Consider the following 21,273-nt stretch of genomic DNA (forward strand, 5'->3'; position numbering starts at 1 on the left):
CAAAAGTCCTCTATTATTTCTAAAGTTATTTTCCTAATTTGATCTTCTAGAGATCTTTGGATTTCTGTGTTATCAGATTCTGATGTTGTGGGGTTGTGGGCATTCACTGCCCCATTGTTATTTCTCTTTCCCATGAATTTGGAAGTTTGTGCCTTCTCTGGGTTCTTCCCTGAGTCACTACGAGTTCACTTAAGATGCTCTGGATTTTGAGTCTGTGGTATCTCAGTCACCACTACTCCTTTACTGGGTTGTATCACAAAGTCTCAGACCCAGGGAGTCAATCGAGGCTGCTTAGACCATGGTGGGTGCCAAGTTGGGCGTTCTCCAGCGGGGAGTTGTGACTATGGTATGATATCTCTGCCACTGCCACTCCCCCACTGGGCTTCACTGCTAAAATCTCTGACCCAGGGAGACTATCTGCACAAGTCCCTGGGAGTGCAGTACTGGGATTTCTCCCCTAGGGGCCACAATTTGACTCACGGTTGTTGAGTGCGCTGATGGAGCTGTAGTGAACTCGGTGGATTCGCTGCTGCCACCACTGGCAGTATGGCACCACTGCCACGCCCTCGGCCGTGATGCGGCGTATTTCTTCTCTGTTTTTGAGCTCCACTCTGAGTCCCTGCAAGGTGTGCTGTGCCTGGCCCTTGGGAGCTTTAGATGTTCCCTGCACCAACAAAACTGCTGACTGCCGCCCTGCTGTTCAGCACCTGCTCACCTCAGCTAGCTGTCCACCCCTCCTCTCTGGATCCTGGTGGCTGGTTGAGTGAGTTGGTCTTCAGCCATCCAGTGAACTCGCTGTTGCTGCTGGCAGTAAGATGCTGCTCTCACATCCTTGGCTGTGAGGTTGGTGTAGTTCTTCTCTGGTTTTGAGCTCCGCTGAGTCCCTGAGGGGTGTGCTGATCCCGGCCCTTGGGAGCTTTAGACACTCCTTGCACCGGAGAAACTACTGACTGCCGTCCGGCTGTTCAGCAGCGGCTCACCTCGGCTCGCTGTCCACCCCTCCTCTCAGGTGCCTGGTGGCTGGTTGAGTGGATTGGTATAGGGCTGTCCGGTGAACTCGCCACTGCCACCAGCAGTAAGATGCTGCTTCTGTATCCTAGGCCGCGAGGCCAGAGTACCTCCTCTCTGGATTTGAGCTCTCTTTTGAGTCTCCCTCCTCTCTGGAGCCTGGTGCTGCTAGGAGAGATGTAGGCCGCGCTGCCCCGGCAGCTCTGTGCTGCGGCTCCGCTGCTCCTCAACACGGCTCTGGCCGCTCTGACCGCTCGGCCGCTCTGGCCATTCCGCGATGCGGCTCTGGCTGCTCAGGCTGTTCTGGCCGCTCCGCTCCAGCTGCTCTGGCCGCTCTGCTTGGCTGCTCTGGCCGCTCCGCTTGGCTGCTCTGGCCGCTCCGCGCCGCAGCTCCGGCCAATCCGCGCTGCGGCTCTGGCTGCTCCGGCTGTTCCGGCCACTTTGCGCCATGGCTCTGACTGCTCCGCGCTGCGGCTCTGGCCGCTCTGGCTGCCCCGGCTGCTCTGCGCCACGGCGGGCGCGGCACTTTGGGCTGGTTTTTTTTCTGGTGTCTTATTTTTCCAGCCCTTTTTCTCTGTCCCTTGTATTTACCGTTTTTATTTCTTTGCTGGTGGTGTTTTCTGGCTCTCAATGGCACTGGTTTTGTGGTAATAGAGTTCGATTGTTAGCGGGACTTGTAAGTTCCACTTTACTCTGTCGCCATCTTCCCAGAAGTCTCAATTTTTTTTTTTTTTTTTTTTAAATAGAGGTCACTTGGGTCTGGAAATCTGCTGAGAGATTAGGTGAGGCAGCAGCAGCTTCTATTGCTTCCTGGCCACACAGTTGAAGAAACCCACTGGGCCTTTGCTGTGAAGCAGGCCCTAGTTCCAGGCCTGCCCTGCAACAGGCTCCGGGCCCAGCCTCACTGGTTCCAGACCCAGCCTCACCCCATGGCAGGCTCTGGGCCTGGCCCACTGGCTCCAGGCCCGGCCTCACCACGCAGTAGGTTCTAGTTGCTGTCACTGTAGGCATGACATTTACAGTGGTTTACAGAGGTTCCTATTTTCCTCCATATATATATATATATATATATATATTAGGAGAAAACAGCAGGTGTCATTTGCAAAAGCTGAGAGCCCAATTCTCTAGCAGCAATGGATTTTATCTTCCCACTGAAAGTGGAGGCTCACAGCTTCACCTTGGAGAGTGGGATCTGCTGCTCCAAGCACACCCTGACCCCCAGAGCAGTGCAAGCACAGGGGCCATGAGCTGAGGTCTTCCAGGACCTCCAGGAAAGCGTATAGGCCCAGAAATACAGGCTGGGCTCCCTCTGACTTGCCCCGGACATTTTTCTTACATAATATGTTGTCCAGAGTCCCTGAGCATGTGTGGCAGGTACAGTCTACCTTCAGGGAGATTTCCTCAAAAGTTCAGTGTGGATTAGAATAAATTTACCTGCTTCTCCCCATACTGACTGCTGCCGCCGCTGCCATCTTTGCCCTCCTCCCAAGCATTCTTACATAGTATGTTGTCCAAAATTCCTGAGCATGTGGGGCAGGAGGAGTCTTTTTTGGGGAGATTTCTCCAACAGTTCAAGGCAGTTTGGATTGGTTTTATCTACCTCTCCCAAATACTAGCCACCCCTGCTGCTGCCGTCTCTGCCATCTTGGTCTTTCTCTTCTTTCTTATATTTTAGTTAGGAAGTCATGGCTATAAATGTCTCTCTATATTGTCTCAATCAGATATTAAATCAAAATCTAATGTTTGGGGTTTCTCAGAGGAATATCTGTCCTATTTGGCCGCTGCCAGCTATTATTGCTGTAGCTACCATCTTCCTGTATAATTTTCTCTTTATTCTTTATCTTTTCTTTCTCTATTTTTCTCTTTTTTGTGTTGTGGTACTAGGGATTTAACCCAGTAAAATTCCAACTGACCTATACCCCCCAGACTTATTTTTTTTTTTAACAAAGTCTCATAAAATTGGAGAGGCTGGTCTTGAACCTGTGATTCTTCCATTTCAGCCTTCCAAGTACTGGTATTACAGTTGTGTGTCACCACACCTAGAAGTAGTTACTACTTTTAATGCTGTGTAATATTTCATGTAGGGTATATAAACACTTTTATCCATTTACTTATTTTGTATTTCTTTTTTATTAGTACTTTGTAATGATAAATCTTGGTGAAGTTCAGGGTGATAGATGCATACATGTACACAGTGCTCATTGAACCCTCCCCTAGGTACCTATTTATTCCTTCACTCTCCTCTTCTTTCTGTGCTCAGCACAGTGATTGATTTTGATAAGTTTGTATATGTATATCATGTCTGTTGAGGTGTTTTTCTCTTTCCCCCTTCCATCTACCTTAGGTCACGTTCTTCACTCATCTAAGGTTTCTCCTTCTTTATCTGGGATATCTCCAATATATTTTTATCTCACTTAGCATAATGTTTCCCTGACCATTCATTTTGCTGCAGATGACAAAATTTTGTTCTTTTTTATGGCCAAGTAGAATTCTGTTGTGTACATATCCCATAGTCTTGTAATTTTCATCTGTTTGTGGACATTACTGCTGAACTGTACAATTATAAACATATTCATGAATTACTCTGCTAGTTTTGTTTCCATTTTTCTGGGTAGATACCCAGGAGTGGTATAGCTGAGTCATAAGATAGGCTCATTCCCATTCTTTTTTTTTTTTTCTTTTCGAGTTCTTTTTTTTTATTTTTTTTTATTGGTGCATTATATTCATACAACTTATTGGGGTAAAAAACTTGTGTGTACAAACATGTACTCATCGCTGATTTAACCCCTACCCAAATACCACCCCATTCCATCCTCGTCCCTCCCTTCCTTGCTTGGCTTAGTGATTGACTTCGATATGTTTAAGTACATTGTGTGCTTTAGAGATTTTTCTCTTCCCCCTCCTTTCTCTTCCTTTAGGTTATCTTGTTTGCTCCTCTTTTCTCCCTAACTCTCACATATTAGGGAAAGCATCTGATTTCTTATTTTTTTGTGACTGACTAATCTCACTTAGCATAATGTCCTCCAGTACCATCCATTTCCCTGGAAATGATGCAATTGAGTTTTTTTTGATGGCTGAGTAAAATTCCATTGTGTACATATCCCACAGTTTTGTAATCCATTCATCTGTTGATGGACATCTTGGCTGGTTCCATAGTTTGGCTATGGTGAATTGTGCAGCTATGAACATAGATACACATGCATTAGTTTGGTAGTTTGGTTTCTTTTCTTTTGGGTAGATACCCAACAGTGGTATTGCTGGATCAAATGGTAGGTGTGTTCCCATTCTTCTGAGGATTCTCCATACTGTTTTCCAAAGTGGTTGCACTAATTTGCAATCCCACCAACAATGTCTTAGAGTTCCCACTTCTCCACATCCTCGCCAGCATCTGTTGTTGTTTGTGTTTTGAATGATTGCCATTTTAGTTGGAGTTAGGTGAAATCTCAGGGTAGTTTTGATTTGCATCTCTCTGTTAATGAGGTTGAATATTTTTATACATTTATTTTTCATTTGTATTTTGTCTTTTGTAAACTATTTAGTTCAGTTGCCCATTTTTAATTGGGTTATTTATTTGTTTTTATGGCAGTGATTTATTTGTGTTCTCAGTATTTTCTAAATATTACTCTTTTATCAGAGGAGTCACTGGCAAAACATTTTATCCTCTTCTCTCATCTCTCTGTTGAGGTTCTTGATAGTTTCCTTTGTTACAAAGAAGCTCTTCAGTTTAATGCAATTTCAAATACTGATCCTCATTTTAATATTTATTTATCCTCTCCAGCAGCATAGAAGGTTTTTCCAACGTAAAAGATCTTCAATTTCTTTTTTCAATGTTTTATAATTTTTATTTAGAGGTCTTTTATCTCTTTGGATAGATTTATTCCTAAGTATTTTCTTGTTGTTGCTTTGGAGGACACCATGTTTTCTGGATTTCATTTTCAGTGGATTTATGATTGGCATAGAGAAAAGCTTCTAATTTTTTTTTTTTTTTTTTTGGTGGTACTGGGGTTCCTGGAAGCCCTTCTACCTCTGGGCTACACTTCCAGACCTATTTTATGCTTTAAAAATTTTTTTTTGGAAACAGGGTCTCTTAAGCCAGCGTGGCTGGCTTCGAACCTGCATGATCCTCCTTTCTCTGCCTCCCAAGCGCAAGGATTACAAGCGTGCGCCACCACACCTGGCAAACTTCTGATTTTTAATAATTTTATTTTTATTAATATCTAGACACTTTACTGAATTTTTTGATGAGCTCTAAAAGCCTTTTTGTTGGGTTTATTAGGACATGGTAGTATAATTTATCAGCCAATAGAAATAGTTTCAGTTCTTTTCCAGTTTGTACTTCTTTTTTTTTAATTTTTATTGGTATATTGTAGTCATACATCTTAATGGGGTAAAAGATGGTGGAAGCATACATTCACGTATTGCCCAATTAGGCCTTACTGAATTTCTGCCTTATTCCCTCCCCTTTCCTCTTTCTCATGTTTGGCTTAGTGATTGACATGATATGTTTGTTAATATACATTATGTGCATTGAAGAATTGCCTTCTTCCTCCTCCCATTCCCTCAGTTAGGTCAACTTATTTGCTCATCTATATTATCTCCTTCTTCATCTTGAGCTCATCCTATGACCCATTTTCTCCCTAGCTTCTGCATATTAGGGAGGCACTGATTTCTAATTTTTTGTGATTGACTAATCTTATTTAGCATATGTCCTCCAGCTCCATCCATTTCTCAGTAAATGAAATAATTGTGCTTTCCATTATGGCTGAGTAAAATTTCATTGTGTACATATCCCATAGTTTTGTAATCCATTCATCTATTGATGAACATGTTGGCTGGTTTCATATTCTGGCAATGATGAATTATGCAGCTATAAACATAGGTACACATGCATTAGTTTGGTAGTTTGGTTTCCATTCTTTTGGGTAGATACCCAGAAGTGGTTTTGTTGGATCATATGTTGTTTGTTTCCAGTCTTCTGAGGATCTTCCATATGGTTTTCCAAAGTGGTTGTACTAATTTGAAATCCCACCAACAATATATTAGAGTTTCCACTTCTCCACATCCTCACTAGCATTTGTTGATGTTTTGAATAATTGCCATTCTAGTTGGAGTTAGGTGAAATTTCAGGTTAGTTTTGATTTGCATCTCTCTGATTTCTAATGATGTTGAACATTTTTCTATGCATTTATTGGCCATTTGAATTTCTTCTTTTGTGAAGTGTCTATTTAGTTCACTTGCCCATTTTTGATTGGGTTATTTATTTTCTTGGTGCTGACTTTATTGAGTTCTCTGTATATTCTAGATATTAGTCCTATATTAGAGGAGTAATTGGCAAAATTCTTGTCCCATTCTGTTGGTGCTCTGTTGAAGTTCTTGATAGTTTCCCTTGCTATAGAGAGGCTATTCAGTTTAATGCAATTGCATGTATTGATTCACCTTTTAGTTTTTTGTGCTTTTGGGTCTTGTTGAGAAATTTTTACCTGTGCCTGTGTGTTGCAGTGTTGGACCTATGCCCTCTTCAAGGAGCTGCAAGGTTTCTGGACTGATTTCCAAGTCTTTGCTCCATCTTGAATTGACTCTTGTACAGGGTGAGAATGTAGGGTTCATTTCCACTTTTTGGTAAATAGTTAGCCAGTTTTGCCAACACCATTTGTTGAAGAGGCTATCTATTTTCCAGTGTACGTTTTTGGCCCCTTTGTCAAAAATCAATTGACTATAAGTGTGCAGATTTGTTTCTGAGTCTTCTATTCTGCTCCGATGGTCTGCTACACTCCCATACCTATTTTATATTTTTATTTGGAAACAGGGTCTCTTAAGCCAGCAAGGCTGGCTTTAAACCAGCATGATCCTCCTGTCTCTGCCTCCCACGTGCAGGGATTACAAGCATGCGCCACCATGCCTGGAAGAGCCATTTTAATAATATTTATTCTGCCTATCCATGAACATGGAAGATCTTTGCATTGTCTAAGGTCTTTGATTTATTTTTTCAATGTTTTATAATTTTTTTAGAGGTTTTTTACTTCTTTGGTTAAGTTCATTCCTAAGTATTTTACTATTTTTTTTATGGTACTGGGGTTCCTGGAAGCCCTTCTACCTCCAGGCTACACTCCCAGATCTATTTTATATTTTTGAAACAGGGTCTCTTACGCCAGCGCATCTGGCTTTGAACCTGCGTGATCCTCCTGTCTCCGCCTCCCAAGAGTGGGGATTACAAATGTGCACCACCATGCCCAGCAGTATTTTACTTTTTTGTGGGATATCGTGAGTGGAAGTGTTTTCTGGATTTCTTTTTAAGTTGATTTGTAGTTGGAATACAAATAAGCTTCTGATTTTTTGGGGGGGGATTGGGTTTTTTTTGTTTGTTTGTTTTTTTTGGTTTTTTTTTTTTACATGGGGTTCCTGTAAACCCTTCTAACTCTGGGCTATACTCCCATACCCATTTTTATATTTTTATTTGGAAACAGGGTCTCTTAAGCCAGCAAGGCTGGCTTTGAACCTGTGGGATCCTCCTGTTTCCCAAGCATGGGGATTACAAGTATGCACCACCACACCTGGCAAAGCATTTTAAAGATTGATTTTGTATCCAGACACTTTTCTGAATTTATTGATTTTAATGAAAAACCTTTTCATTAGGTTTTTTGGTCTTCTAAGTATAGTTTCATGTCATCTGCAAATAGTGAGTTTGAGTTTTTCTTTTCTATTTGTACTCCTTTGATTTCTTTCTCCTGTCTTACTTCTCTGCCTAGAGTCTCAAGTAGTATATTGAAAATAAGTGTTGATAATGGAAATCCTTGTTTTGTTCCTATTTTTAGGGGAAATTCTCAAAGATTTTTCCCATTTAATATGATGCTGGCTGTGGGCTTATTGTAGATTGCCTTTATGATGTTGTGATATGTTACTTCTATTCTTATTCTCTGCAGTGCTTTTAGCATAAATGGATGCTGGATTTTTTCAAATGTTTTTCAGTTTCAATTGAAATGATTTTGTCTTTGGTTCTGTTTATGTGATGAATTACATGAATTAATTGCCATATATTGAAGCAGCCTTGCATCCCTAGGATGAACCCTATTTGGTCATGATATATGATTTTCTTGATCTGATTTTTAATGTATGTTGCTTGTGTTTTGTTTAGCAGATTTGCACCATAGTTCATCAAAGATATAGGCCTGTAGTTTTCCTTTATTGAGCTGTCTTTATTTGGTTTTAGTATGGATGTTATCTTGGCTTCATAGAATGTATTTGGCATAATACCGTTTCTATTTCACAAAATTATTGAGAAGTATTAGGATTAGCTCTTCTATAAAAGTTTTATAAAAGTCACTGGGGAAACTATCTGGCCTAGGGGTTTTCTTTAATGGCAGGGTTTTTTTTTATTGTTGTTTCAATCTCTTTTAATTGCTATTGTTTGGTTTAAATTTTCTACATCATCTTGACTCAGTTTATGAAGATTGTATTTATCTAGAAATTTGACAATTTCTTCCAGATTTTCTAGTTTGATTGAGTATAATTTTTCAAAGTAGTTTCTGATAATACTCTGTATTTCTAATATGTGGGTGGTAATATCTCCTTTTTCAACTTTTATCTTTGTAATTTGGTTTGATTATTTTTTTGTTTAAATTGGCTAGTGTTTATTCTATCTTGTTAATTTTCTTGAGAAACCAGTTTTAGTTTTTTCGATTTTCTGAATTTTTTTTTTTTATTCTCACCTTTGTTGATTTCTGCTCTGATTTTAATAATTTTCTGTATTTACTGGCTTGGGGGTTATATTGTTCCTGTTTTTCAAGGGCTTTAAGATATGTCATTAGGTTATTTATTTGGTGATTTTCTGTTATTCTTATGTGAGCACTAAGTGCTATGAATTTTCTACTTAATACTCCCTTCAAAGTGTCCCAGAGTTTTTTTCTTTTTTCTTTTTTTCTTTTTAGGTACTGGGAATGAAACCCAGGGCCATTCTACCTCTGAGTCACACCCCCCAGCCCTATTTTTAGTCTTTTTATTTTTGAAACAGGGTCTCACTGAGTTGTGAAGGGCCTCACTAAGTGGCTTAGGCTGTCCATGAACCACACTCCTCTAGTCTCTGTCTCCCGAATGCTTGGATTAAAATCGCACACCACCACACCTGGCTCACATCTTCTATGACCCATTCTTGATTCAGCAGTGTGGTGTTCAGCCTCCAAGTGCTGATGTGCTTTCTTTGGGTCTTCTTATAGTTAATTTCTAGTTTCTGTCCATTATGGACTGAAAAGACACAGAGAAGTAATATATTTTTAATTTGCTAGTGCTCATCTTATGGTCCAGGATGTTATCTATTTTGGAGAAGGTTCTGTGAGCAGCTGAGAAAAATGTGAACTCTGCTGTAGTTGGGTGGAATATTCCATATGTGTCTAAAAGGTCCATTTGTTTGATGGTGTTTTTTAGATCTGAGGCATCTTTACTGACCTTTTTTTCTAGAAGATCAGTCTAATGGTGTGAGAGGGGTGTTGAAGTTTCCCAGTATTATTTTATTGGGACTTATGTGTGATTGAATGTCACAAAGAGTTTGTTTTTTGAAAGTTTCTGCACCTATGTTTGGGGCATAAATCTTTACTATCATTATATCTTCTTGCTGGGTTTTCCTTTTACTGGCAAAATGTGAGCTTTGTCTCCTCTAATAAGGTTTTGTTTGAATTCTAACTTGCCTGATATCATAGCTGCTACTCCTGCTTATCTTCAAGTTTTGTTGGCATGAATTACCTTACCACAGCCATTTGCATTTAGTTTGTTACTATCATTACTTGTAAGGTGTGTTACTTGCAGGCAGCAGATAGATGCATTCTGATTTTTAATTCATTTTGGGACCTTATGTTCTTTTATTGGGGCATAGAGACTATTTTTGTTCAGTGTGATTATTGAGAAATGATTTTTAATTTCTAACATTTTTAGTTTTAACTTCTGTTTGGGGTAGTGTTTGTTCTTTATTTAGTTGTTTGCTTGACAGAAATTCATAATTCTCTGGTTCTGGTGTGTACTACTTTTTTCTTCTTTGCAGTTCATCTCTTTGAGTATTTTCTCTAGTGCTGGTTTGGAAGAAATAAATTTCTTCAGCTTCTGTTTGTTGTGATTTTTATTTTCCCATTTAATTGGAGAAATAATTTTGCTGAGTAGGAAATTTTTGGCTATAAGTTCTTTTCTTTCAGAATTTGGAATATGTTACTCCAGGCCCTTCTGGCTTTCATGACTAGGTTTGGGAAATCTGGAGTGATTCTAATTGGTTTGCCTCTAAATGTCACTTGTTTCTTTTCTTTTTTTTTTTTTTTTCATTCAAGAATCTCTCCTTGGCTTCTACATTTGTCAGTTTGGCTATTATGTTTCATGGTAAACCTTTTCTATGATCTCGTCTAAATGAAGTTCTATAAGTTTCCTGTAACTGTGTATTGACCTCTTGTTCTATATATGGAAAATTTTCTGATATTACTTCCTTGAAAAGATTGTTTATACCTTTGGTTTTACCTTTTATTACCTCTTCTATGCCAATTATTCTTAGGTTAGCATTTTAAAAAGGGCCCATATTTCTGCATTGTTCAATTCATGCTGTTGAATGGTTTTTTCTAAGTTATATAATATGCATTCGTGTATTCTATTCTCCATGTGGTCTAACTGATTGTTGATAGTTTAATTTGATTCCTTCACTTCATGCATCCTTTATTCCTTTCAGGCTTTCTCTAAATTATTTTATAAAATCTTGTATTATTTCTACAGTTATATTCCTGATTTAACCTTCTGGGGTTCTCTTTAATTCTGTTCTATCTGGTTCTGTTATTGTGGTGTTGTGGGAGCTCATTGCTTCCTTGTTATTCCTTTTTCTCATGATTTCAGAAATTTGTATCTGTTGCTTTTGATAGATTTCTCTCAATCTCTAGGTGTCAGCTGGTATATCCAATGGCAAGTTGTGTTGTATTCAACAGTGAAGGTTGAGTGAGGAGGGAAGTCAAGTCATTAATGCAAGAATAGGGTAAAGCCACAAATAGGATTAAATAGAATGAGAGTATGAGTTTGGTAAGGTAGTATATAGTAGAGATTAGAGATAATAAATATGTAGTAGTATTCTAGTAACCAATGTAGAGAATTTAGCATAGTGATATGAAGAGGATTTAATAAAAGACAAAGAAGAGAATAGAGAAAATAAGAAAAAGAATGAGAAATGAAGGAGAGAAGAGAGTAGGTATTTACAAGAAAAGAAGCTGGGGAGAGGGGAAGTTGGGAAGAAAGCAAACATGCAAACATACACACTAACATAAAAAAATAAATAAATAACAAAACAACAAAATAATGCAATACTACATTGTATTCAACCAGCCTTGAATTCCTGAGATGAACCCAACTTTGTCACTGTTTATAATTTCTGGTTTTGTATGCATGTTGCTAGAAGTTCTGCATCTAAATTCACCAATGACACTGGTCTGTAGTTTTCATTTTTTTCTTTTTTCATTTGTTTTCTTTCTTTGTTTTGTTTTTTTTTGGGGGGGGGGTTGCATACCTGTGAATTGATCCCAGGGCCATTCTACCTCTGAGCTAAACCCCAGCCCTATTTTTTATCTTTTATTTTGAAACAGGATCTCACTAAGTTTCAGAGAGCCTCACTGAGTAGCTGAGACTGGCCACAAACCTGTGATACTCCTGTCTCAGTCTTTCAAATACTAAGAATACAAGCATATCACCATGCCTGGCTGATGTAGTTTTCATTTCTTGAGCTGCCTTTATTTGGTTTTGATATTAATGTGATGTTGGCTTCAGAGAATGTATTTGGGAGGGTATCATTTTCTCTGTTGCATGGAAGACATTGAGAAGCACTGGATTCAATCTTCTATAAAGATTTAATAAAAATTTAGCTGGAAAATTTCTAATGTACATGTAGTACATTCAGAAACTTATCACAGTCAATTACTAGGCCAAACAAGAGAGGAAGGGACGGGAAGGGAATGGGCTAGGAAATGGAGAAGGGCTAAATGAGTGATATGTGTATGTATGCCTCTACCATCTTGTACCACATTAATTGTATGACTGCAATGTATCAATAAAAAGAAATTCAGCTTGGAAACCATCTGGACCTGGTCTTTTCTTTTGGGGTAGTCTTTTTATTGTTGCTTCAATGACTGATATTGGTAAATTAAATCTTTCTAGATCTTCTTGATTCAATTTAGGAAGGTTGTATGTGTCTAGAAACTTGTAAATTTTTTCTAGGTTTTTCTTGTTGAAATATAATTTTTCAAAATTTTTTCTGATAATATTCTGGATTTTCATGTCGTCTATGCTAATATCACATGCTTAATCTCTTATATTAGTAATTTGGTTTGATTTTCTCCTTTTTGTTAGATTGACTAGTGACTTATATATTTTATTATTTTGGAAACCAGCTTTTGGTTTTGTTGACTTTTAATATTATTTTTCTTCCCTATTTAATTGATGTCTCCTGTGACTGTAATAATTTTCTGTCTTGTACTGGCTTTGGGATTTGACTGGTTCTGCTTATAAAGGGCTTTGAGATATATCATTAGGTTATTTTTTGGTGATTTTTTGTTCTTATAAGAGCATGCAGTAATATAATTTTTTTCTCTTAATACTGCCTTCAAAGTGTCACAGAAATTTGATATGTTGTATCTTTATTCTAATTTTCTCTAGGAATTTCTTAATGACCCATTCCTCATAGAGGAATTTTGATCAGTCTTCATAGGTTTATGAGATTTCTCTGGTTTTCTTATAGTTGATTTTTAGTATCATTTAATTATGGCCTAAAAAGAAGCAAGGGGTTATTTCACATTTTAAAAAAATTTGATAGTATTTGCTTTGTGGCTCAAGATATCATCTTTTTTGTAGAAGGATCCATAAGCTGTTGAAAAGAATGTGAATTCAGCTATAGTTAGGTAGAATATTCTGAAGTATGTGTCTAGTAGGTCCATTTGGTTTGGGGTGTTTCTTAGGTTTGAGGCATCTTCACAGACCTTTTGTCTATAATATTGGTCTAGTGATGTGAGTGGAGTATTGAACTCTCCAAATATTATTGTCTTGGGATATATGTGAGACATAATGTCACAAAGAGTTTGTTTTATGAAAGTGATTGTACCTATGTTTGGGTCATAAATTTTTACTATATTTATATCTTCTTGATGTATTGTTTCTCCTACCATTTAAAAAATTGCCTGCTTTCCTTTACCTCTGCTTGTCTTTGAGTTCCATTAGCATGGATTTACTTGTTCCAGTGCTTTATCTTTAGTTTATGAATATCTTGTGAGTAGTGTTTCTTACAGACAGCATATAGAAAAAATTTTATTTTTAATACATTTTACCACCTTATGTGTTTTGATTGGAGAGTTGAGGCCATTGTTATTCAGCCTGATTATGGAGAAATTATTTTTGATTCCTAACATTTTGAATTTTAACTTCTGTTTCAGGTAGAGTTTATTCTTCTTTTCTTAGTTGTTACATTTGATGGGAATCATTACTTTTCTGGTTATGGCATTTAATAATTATTTACTTTTGTAATTTATCTTTTTGAGTATTTTCTCTAGTTTTTGTTTGGAAGACAAATTCATCTTCTGTTTTCATGGAAGATTAGAATCAAGTAGAATAAGAGTTTGAGGATAGTTAGTTAATGTGTAATAAAGATTAAAGATAAGGCTGGGCATGGTGGTTCATGATTGTAATCCCAGCATTGGGGGTGGTGGAGACTGGAGAATCATGGTTCAAGGACAGCCACGGCTACTTAGGGAGGCCCTTTGCAACTCATTGAGACCCTGTTTCAAATAAATATAGAAGACTAAAAAATAGGACTGGGGGTGTAGCTCGGAGGTAGAATGCCCCTGGGTTCCATCCCCAGTACCACACACAAAAAATTAAATATAGTGAAAATAAAGGAGAATTTTAGTAGCCAATGTGTTATATTTAGATATAGTGATATAAAATAGGTTTAATACAAAGCATTGGTAGACAGGTTCACTAGAAGTTTGACAGACAAAACAGAACACAGACAATTTCTCCCATGTACACACACAAGTGGAGAGGAAGAGAAAGAAAGAAAAATACAAAATAGAAAAAAATCATTAAGAATTGCATAATTGGGAGTGAATAAATTTCTTTGTTGGAAAAGAGCTGCTTTCCCTTGTGGCTTTGTATGTTTCTTTACTGCTTTTTTTCCTCTCTTTTTGATTTGAGACTTGCTTAGAAGAGATATGAAAGTTGTTCCAAAGCTCTTATTTAGGCCTGCTCCCCTGCCTGATCTCTCTCCTTTTTGCTGAGTAAGTAAGGAAGGAGGTACAGGGAGGGGCTGACCCCTGCTAGTTGCTGAAAGGAAACTCTTCTAAACTGGGAGTTGGGAGTGTAGCCCAGAGGATTACCCAGCCTTCACTAGGGTCCTAGGCTCAATCCTCTGTACCACAAAACAGGAAAGAAAAGGAAGGAGAAAAAAAGATAGAGTAAAAAATTATCATAAAGATAAAAAAAAACCCAAAAAACAAACTCTCCAGATGCATAAGTTCAGAGCAGCAGGAAAAAAAAACCAAACACACACACACACACACACACACACACACACACACACACACACACAGAACAAAAAGGTGAAGATAAAAAAAAAACATAAAAAATTAAAAAATCAAAACTTTTGTACTTCATCTCCTTATCTTATTGGTTCTTCCTGGAATCTTTTGGACATTTAATGTCCACTTATTACATTAGTTTCGCAAGTATGTTTCTAGTGTTTGCACTTGCTTGGTAACCTATAGCAATGAAGTCAGTTTGTAGTGCCAGTGCTTTAGTCTTCTGCAGTGAATGATACCTTGGCTCAGTATCTCTCTGCCAGTGAGGGTATAGAGTGTCTCTGGATCCCATCCCAATGTAAGTGTGGGGTTCTGTGCTCTCCACAGAGAAAGCCAGGTTAGTCTATTCTTACAGAATTGGTTTATACCTCAGAGTTTTGTGTGCAGCTTGCATACACAGCCTGCATGTGATCATTTCCCCTTTTTAGAGAGTCTTTTCAGTTACATTATGGGTATTCTGCACTCACCTCCTGTGTTTTCTGCACTCTTGTGCTGCCAGATATCTGTTAAAGTGGTGTTCCCAGGAGATGGGGACTTGGATGTGATCATCTTTGTCTGTCCTGTCATTGTGTAGCTGTGTGATTCTTTGGCTAGGAATCTTGATGTCTATGAAGTATGTTTCAGGTTGCTGATTTTAAGATTTTTCAGGTCTTCCATAGGTTCCTGCTGATTCATGGCATATGGTCCTGTGCATTTGTTCTTGAATCTCTAGTTGATTGCTTTTTTCCCTTTTTGAGCCTGGGTATTTAAAGGTGGCCTTGTAGGTATTATTGAGTTTCTATTGTCTTTACGGGATGTGGAATGATTCTCAGTTAGAAATAGGCTAGTCTAAGGGTCCTTATTCTGTCACCATCTTCCCACTGTTCCATTTACTTATTGATTAGCACATTTATTTTTTCAATTAATAATAAAGCTATAATGCATACTCATATATAAGTCTTTCTGTGGACATAAGCTTTCATTCTTCTGATATAAATTACTTATGAATGAAATGACTAGATCACCTGGCAACTGATTTTAAAATGTTTTTATTAATTTATTTTTATATTTTATTTGGGCATTATATTTTATATCATAATGTAATTAATGATGATTGTTATATGCATGTTTAAAGAAACTGCCAGATAACTTCCCAAAGAAATTTCTTCTTTTTCCATTTCTACCAGAAATGTCAGGTTTTTTTTTTTTTTTTACATCTGTGATAGTACTTATTAGGGCTAGTAATTTTAATTTTACTCTTTCTGTGTATAATATAGTATAATGGGTTTTTCATTTGTATTTCTCTAATAAATAATGATGTTTAACATCTTTTTATGTCATCTTTCATCATATATTTTCTGTAAATTGTCTTTTTCAATCCTTTTACTATTTTTCTCTTATTGGGTTTATTATTATTGTTAACTTTGAGAGTTCCTAAATAATTCAGACATATTGTAAGTTCAGTTCCAGATTACCACACTGAAATAAATGTTGCAATAAAACGAGTCACATATTTTTTTTATTTTCTAATACATACAAAATTATGTTTATACTGAGATGTAGTCTATTAGTTGTATAATAGTATCATATCTAAAACAGTATGTATAATTTAATTTAAAAACAATTTATTGAAAAAATAATAGCATCTCCTTTTTCATCTAGAGTTCCTACTATGACCCATTTGAGCTTTTGGAAAAATTATTGTGATACTTTTTCAAGCAGGAAACTTAAATGTAATATTGGCAAAAAACAATAAGAAGAAACATGGTAGTATATACATGTGCATTTTTGATACAAATATAGTATCAGATATATGATTTAAAAACTTTGTTCTAATATGTGGCTTTTCTTCTGGCTTTTTTACAGTGTTTACTGAAGAGCAGTTTTTAACTTTGCTAAAATGAAATTTATTTTTATCTTTTCCTACATGGGTCAGGAAGAAACATCTGGGCCATCACTGTTTTTATATTTTGCCCTAGGCACTATTCTTCAACAGCTTCATAATTTTATTTGTCTTACCTCATATTTTGCTTCTTAGTGAAGGGGAAATAAAACAAAAAAGTGAGTTAAGATTAGCTTAAAATATAGAGAAAAGGTAATATCTAGGCACAGTGGCACATACATAACCCCAGCTATTTTGGAAACTGAGACAAAAGGATCAATTGAACCCAGGAGTTTGAGTCTAGCCTGAGCAACATACTGAGACCCCATCTCAAAAATAAATGAATAAAAATAAATAAATAAATATATAAATGTAGGGTTAGCAAAAAATTTCTCAGACCACCTTGCTACTCAGATTTTCTTGGGCAGTATGATGGTAGAATAACAAAATTTATTATTTGGATATCTGTAATATAATGTACACAGAGAAAAGATTTAAGAAAAAAATGCTGGACCAAATTAACATTCCTAGAAGTTCACAAGTTGATAAAATACCAGTTATACAGGGATTTTAAAGCCGCGAAGATGGTAGGATGTTTGTTTGAGTACTAAATGCAAAGAATGAGACTGGATGGAAAGTGCATGGTCAGGCTCAGCTACTTAGTGAGGTCTTCCACAACTTAGTGATACCCTGTTTCAAAATAAATAATAAAAATATGACTAGAGGTATAGCTTGGTGATATAAGACCCCTGGGTTCCACCCCCAGTACCACATACACAAAAATTTTGCCACCCAATCTGTCTTTTAGAAGTTTACTATGTTATACAATAGTTTAGCCAAATAATGAGCAGTGTCCAAAACCTATTGGCTTAGATCACATTTAATGGTTCATAAGAATGAGAATGATTTTATTAATTTTCAAACCAAATGCTTATTTATTCTGTGTTATCTTTGGTGATATTTAAGCATGGCCTAATGTGTCATTACTTCTATTTCATACCATAATAATATATAGGCCTTTGTCACTTTCTATGTGTGTGACATGAACAAGTTCTCAAATCTTCTCTTATATCTATGTTGCTTAACTTTAAAATGGGCCTAAGCTTGGCATGGTAGTGCAGCTTGTAATTCCAGGACCTGTGAGACTGAAACAGGACAATTGCAGGCTTATGGCCAGCCTCAAGCAACATGAGGCCCTCCACAATGCAGTGAGATCCACTGTCAAAATAAAAAATTAAATAGTGCTTGGAGTGTATCTCAAAAGTATAATGTCCCTGAGTTCAATCCTCAGTACTACAAAAATACATACATATATACAGACACACAAATGTACATACATACATACATACATACATACATAAAATGAAACTGATGATCCCTTTTACTTTTTTTCTCTCTAGCTTCCACATATGAAAGAAAACATATGTCCCTTGATTTTATGAGTTTGACTCATCTAACATAGCATGATGTTCTTCAATATCATCTATTTTCCTTCAAATGACATATTTTTATTCTTTGTGGCTGAATACAACTCCATTGTTTGCATATACCACATATTCTTTATATATTCATCTTCTGACAGACATCTAGGTTGATTCCATAACTTAGCCATTGTAAATTCTGGTGCTGGAAATATGGGTATGCATGTATTACTATAGACTTCTGACTTTAATTCTTTTTGAAGGATACTGAGAGTTGAGTCATATAGTGGTAACATTGATAGGCTTTAGAGGAATCTTCATGCTGATTTACATAGTGGTTGTACTAATTCACAATCCCACTGATAACATATCAGTGCTTATTTTTCCCCACATCATCTCCAGCATGTATTATAGTTTAATTTCAAAATTATTACCAGTCTAACTGGAGTCAGATGGAATCTCAGTATACTTTTGATTTGCATTTCCCTGAACGCTAATGATATTGAATATTTTTCATATATGTATTAGCCATTTGTATTTCTTTTCTGGGAATTATCTGTTCAGCTCAATTACCATTTATCGATTTCATTATTTTTTATTTATTTTTATTTTTACTAATTTATTTTTTATTATTTATTTATTTTGGTGGTAAGCTTTTTGAATTCTTTATATATTCTGATAAAAATTCTCTTTCAAAGGAGTAGCTTGCAATGATTTTCTCTCCTTCTGTAGGTTCTATAATTGTGCCATTGGTTGTTTCCTTTGCTTGGAAACTTTATATTTAATGTTATCTTATTTATTTTTTGATTTTTCATTTTCATTTTGATTATGCATGTTATAAAACATTGCATGCTACATAATATTCTGTATTACCTTTTTGCAGGAGTAGATGATAACTGAGTTACTTTGCATCAATCAGGAAAAATTTTCCTTAGTCAATGTTCTCCAAACCCTTTGACACATAGTAATGATTAACTCCAGAGATTCAGCTATCTCTTTCCATCAAACTCCACTGATAGGCAAACTAGGCAACCCGTTTTTCCTTGCCCTTATTAGTGAACCTGTGAATATATGCAGTGGCCACTCCAGGGATAAGCAAGCACACGCCCATGATGCTCAGTCCAGGAAGATGCTCAAACCACATCTCGGCAAGGTTTACCTAGACCCAAACCACTTCATCATCTTATTATTGATTCTTATTTTTATTTCTTGAACTTTTGAAGAAGTATCTTCCTATACCTTATATTTTGGAAGGTTGTTCCTATATTTTCTTCTACCAGTTGCAAAATTTTTGGTATAATTTATAGATCTTTAATCTATTTCAAGTTGACCTTTGTTTAGAAAGAGAAATAGGGGTCTAGCTTCATTCTTCTACATATGGATATCCAGTTTTCTCAGCATCACTTATTCAAACTTTTCTCTATGGTATTCCTGTTCCCTGTGTCAAGGAACATCTGGCTATAAACTGAATTGAAAGGGTCTGTGGAAGAAAAGAGGAGAGGAGATATGGGGATGAAGAAAGACCAAATAATATATGTATATCTGACTGTACCACTAATAATCTTAGCATCATGCACCATTACAATATACCAATAAAATTATCAAAAATTCTATAGGTAAGAACATAATTATTTTATCTAGAGAGAAGATGAAATTTTCCAAGTTTCCAGCAACCTCAGTGGCACACTGTGCCCTCTAGAGACCTGGGCCCATAGGACAGTAAATTAACCATGTTTTTCAGTGAACAACCACCCACAGCATCCCCAGGGACCTCAGTGGGCTAAGATCTGGCAGCCCACACCTAAAGTGGTCTTGTTAGAACTTAGAGAGACACTATGGAGATCAGTGTGGAGATTCTTTAGAAAACTGGATGCATCCAACATATGATCCCACTATACCTCCTGGGTATCTTTCAAAAGGGGCTGAAATCAGAGAACTACAGTAACATATGCATGCCCATGTTCATAGCAGTACAATTTGCAATAGCCAAAATACTGAACCAACCTAGGTTTCCATCAGCAGATGAATGGATTACTAAATTATGGGAAATACACACAATGCAATTCTATTCAGCAATAAAGAACAAAATCATGTTGTTCTCAAGAAGATGGAAAGATATGGAGAACATTATATTAAGGGAGATTAGCCAAGCACAGAAAGAGAAAGGACATATGTTTTCTCTAATATGTTCAACCTAGGGAGTATTGTGGATACCAGTGGGACTCCAAAAGATGAAGAAGAAACTTCAGCAAAGCAGAAAGGTAGAATAGGGAGGAAGACTGCTGAGGTTTATTAATGGAAAATTTATGTTTGAATATGTGTATGCACGTGAATATAATGTTAACCTCAACACTCAGTGTTGGAAGGGAGGGAAAAGGAGAGCCAGGCAGAGGGCACCGAGTACTGTGTGAATGTATTCCATTGTCAACATGATTCACCTTATGATGTGGGACTATGGCACACCAGTAAAAAAAAAAAAAACAGCCAGGTGTGGTGGCACATGCTTGTAATCCCAGCACTCTAGAGGTGGAGACCAGAGGATCAAGGTTCCCGGACAGCCTCAGCAACTTAGTAAGGCCATCACAACTCAGGGAGACTCTGTTTAAAAATACATACATGCATACATACATACATACATACATACATAGACTAAAAATTAAGACTTGGGGTTTAGCTCGGAGGTAGAATGCCCCTGGGTTCCATCCCCAGTACAGCAAACAAACAAACGAATGAATAAAGTAAATAAAGTAAAATAAATAAATAAAGTAAAAAAGAAAAAAAATTTAATATTTTTCATTGCTTTCATAAGAAAAAACTATTAATATGAAACTGAATTATGCAGTTCTTTAATCTTGAATCTTGATATATAGATTTTACTTGCAAATATAAAACTAACATAAAAATCTATTAAACTCACTTGTATTATAGGAAATGTTTGCTTAATGATTATTAAAAGAAGCATTTTGAAAAATCAAACAAGTAGAGTGCTTTGAAGAGGGAAAACCACTTTAAAATCAAAAAACTTGTGCAACTGAAAAATAGCATGGCTATAACTTATAGTACTAGATATTTACTCACCCATTTTAGAGAAACTTAACATCTATATTAATTCAAGGATGTTGTATCTTAATGTAGAGAGTTGTATTCACTATTATTTGTATTATGTTTATAGCTTTTTTAAAGTAGTCTAACATTTCTCCTTTCACTCTGACAAATGTAAGGACTAAGAATAAAATTTTTAATTTATTTTTCCTTTTCTATGAGATGACTCTAATCTTAGAATTGTAGTATAGGGAAAAATAATCACATGTACATATGCCATGAAAAAAATTATCCTATTTTGTAAACATATATTCTGCTCATAATTATTGTTTATTATATTGGCTTAAAGGGTCATTGCTGGCAATCAGGT

The 21,273-nt window shown here is 36.6% G+C and overlaps 1 protein-coding gene and 1 pseudogene across 2 annotated transcripts in view; one reads left to right on the forward strand and one right to left on the reverse strand.

The window, feature by feature from the left end:
- CFAP47 (cilia and flagella associated protein 47) overlaps nt 1-21,273 on the forward strand; it is a gene marked incomplete at both ends in the record, with an annotated part of 367,798 nt that overhangs the window by 243,152 nt on the left and 103,373 nt on the right. The gene's annotated exons all lie outside the window — the stretch shown is intronic.
- On the reverse strand, nt 18,793-19,005 carry LOC308278779 (NADH dehydrogenase [ubiquinone] 1 alpha subcomplex subunit 1-like; annotated as a pseudogene). The gene has a single exon. The product of its transcript is annotated as an NADH dehydrogenase [ubiquinone] 1 alpha subcomplex subunit 1-like (transcript).

The sequence above is a fragment of the Muscardinus avellanarius genome (assembly GCF_963383645.1).
Source record: "Muscardinus avellanarius genome assembly, chromosome: X".
Lineage (NCBI taxonomy): Eukaryota > Metazoa > Chordata > Mammalia > Rodentia > Gliridae > Muscardinus > Muscardinus avellanarius.